The sequence below is a fragment of the Nanorana parkeri genome, unplaced genomic scaffold, assembly GCF_000935625.1.
Source record: "Nanorana parkeri isolate BGI_ZX_2015 unplaced genomic scaffold, ASM93562v1 scaffold2005, whole genome shotgun sequence".
Lineage (NCBI taxonomy): Eukaryota > Metazoa > Chordata > Amphibia > Anura > Dicroglossidae > Nanorana > Nanorana parkeri.
In genome coordinates, this window is record NW_017308273.1 from 91,191 (window position 1) to 94,215 (window position 3,025).

The following is a 3,025-nucleotide window of genomic DNA, read 5'->3' on the forward strand; positions in this document are numbered from 1 at the left end:
AAGGACTTTATTGTATTCAGAAGTAATGGACTTCACACATGGTTATGCAGATTAGGTGGGAGTTATACATCACTTGTGAGATTCAACACAGGATTTTCTATATGTACACATTTTATGAGATGTACTAGCACGGTTTTTTTTTTGTTTTTTTTACTATCATCAGTACAGGCATTGTGCAACACAGGTGTTGTGTATGACACAAATTTGCATATCCCTTTGTGACAATTGAGTGTTATTTGATTCCTAGCGCAGTTTCTTTCTATCTAACAAGAAATATTAATTAAATGAAAAAAATATAAAAAAAAGTCATAAAAAAGTAAAAAATAAGAAAAACAATATAAAAAAATAATAGGAAAATAATTATAAAAATAAAAAAAGTAAACGACAAGCTAAAAATGTAAATAATAAAAATACAATAAGTCATAAAAAAGTAAGAAAAAATAAAGACACAACCAAAAAGTAAAACTAACCCTGCAGCCCCTGCCATCCGGTTGCCATTCTCCGTTGATTTGAGGGGGTTCGGTTGGCGGGGAGGGGGGCGCATGGCGGAACCTGGCCTTGGGGCGGCAGGGAGAGCAAATCCGGCCCTGGCTGCCCTCCTGGAAAGTGCTGCCCAAGGCAAATGCCTTGCTTGCCTTGTGGTAGATACGGCCCTGGTCATGCATCCAAGACTTGGAGCCATGACTTATGAAGAGTTCCGATTCACCTCCTCGAGTTACATGGACTCTACTCTGTCCCTAGACGTGTGCTGCTGGAACCCTTACGCTGGCCACACAGGCGGCAGTTTTGAGGGAATGCCGGCCAGCTCTTTTCGAGGCCACATTAGTGGAGATGTCAGTATGCTATTGTGAGTTTTGGAGGCTTTCTGTGGCCCGGTGGATCAAACCATAGAAATATAGAAGGGGTGCCCAGACCAAAAGATCAGAACTTCCAAAATGATTGTATTTGTTCATAACTCGATCATGTTGACCATCTAGCACATTTTGGAGGCCAAAATGCTCCCCCTTCATCAGGGCTTAAATCCCAGAATGGGGACGTAAATGGACTCAAAGGGAATAATACAAAAAAGGAATAAAAAAAGTCAGATATTTGATTTGGCCCACAAAATGTGCCAAATGAGGTTTGATTGGAATCACCTTGGACTTCTCATCTTCTAGTTTGGGTCTCCTTTTTGTTTTTCTATGGTCTGAGTCCAGGGGCGTATCTGCCGAGAGGCAAACAAGGCGTTTGCCTCGGGCGGCAGATTCCAGGGGGGAGGCAAAAATGCCGCCCCCAAAAAACATTTTGGACAGACGGGCTGCACAGAAACCAGCAGCCTGGCTGCCTAATGTGAACAGGGAAGGAGGAGCAGCAGGAGACGGGGGACGGAGCGGCAGGAGGCAGGGGGCAGAGACAGAGGAGATGGGGGCAGGGATGGAAGAGGCGGGGTGAAGACGGAGGAGGCGGGGCCGAAGACTGCAACGGAGGAGACGGCAGATATGGAGGCGAGAGGCGTCGCCGAGGCTCCAGTCGGGCGGCGAAGCTACGACGATTGGACGTCGAGGCACCAGAGGAGGCTGGGTTTCCCATGCCAGGTAGGAGGACGACTGTGCTACCACAAATCCTGCATAGCCCCCCTGAGATCCTGCAGACTGCATTGTCTCAGGGGGTCTCTGCAGGATCTGTGGGGGGCTTTTCAGGATCTATGGGGGGGCTTTGCAGGATCCGTAGGGGGCTCTGCAGCCTGCAAAGCCCACCACAGATCCTGCACACCCCGCCGGAAACAAGTATTAAACAGGAAGGGGTGGGGTAAATTTAGGGGGGCGGGGCGCCCGAGTTTTGCCTTGCCTAGGGCAGCCCCAAACCAGTATACACGACTGCCTGAGTCACTCCCAGGTACCTGCTGAAGGAAGCCATGTTGTATGTGAGCCGCCTTGTCAGAGCCGGGGAGCCTGCTTGAACGTTTCCCTTCACTTTATTGCATGAATACATTTTGGGAACCCAGCGCCCCCCCCTTCATTATAGAGGGGGGCAACTGACCTTCTCCCCTTCCTCCAATGATACGGTGCTGAGGTCTGACCAGCCAATGACCAGGCCTCAACATTGACACATGGGGGAGCTGAGAAGGTTAATAACCCCATGTAATCTATGGAGTCCCATCAAGAGAACCTGTCACACATGGGGGGGGGAGAGAATGTCATCAACCTTGTGTAAGCTATGGAGTCCCATCAAGAGAACCTGTCACACATGGGGGAGGAGAGAATGTCATCAACCTTGTGTAAGCTATGGAGTCCCATCAAGAGAACCTGTCACACATGGGGGAGGGGAGAATGTCATCAACCTTGTATAAGCTATGGAGCCCCATCAAGAGAACCTGTCACACATGGGGGGGAGAGAATGTCATCAACCTTGTGTAATCTATGGAGCCCCATCAAGAGAACCTGTCACACATGGAGGAGGAGAGAATGTCAATAACCCTGTGGAAGCTGTGAACCCTATCAAGAGAACCTGTCACACATGGGGGAGCTGAGAGTGTCAATAACCCTGTGGAAGCTTTGGAGCCCCTTGAAGAGAACCTGTCTCTTTGCCCACCCTGGGTAAAATGTCAGACTCTCTATGAATTGCAGATGGTTTGCAGATGGATGGGCCACGTCCACGTGACTGATGTTACCTCCGATTTTCTTTGTGAGGGCCGAGAGCCTCATGATTCTCATGTCTCAGTGACTCAGGGGGGAATGGAGTGTGCCCTCTCTCCCGCTTCCACCTTTTACGTCAGGGAAAGAAAATTGGCAGCGAGTTCCGGCCTCTAACGTGATATCTGTTCTCTGTACTTAGTGTACTTGCCGCATCAATCAGCACATCACAGTTTTCAGCACTTTCCCCTTTATTTGTGTTTGTGATGAGTAGACAGACACCGGCCCCTTGTCCCGGAGATGTCTGGGCATCGTGAGGTTGTATTAAAGAGGAACTCTGGGCAAATCGCTCCATGCACTGCTGAAATATACATGAACACTCAGCCCTGCCGATAGCTATGGAATTCTATTCT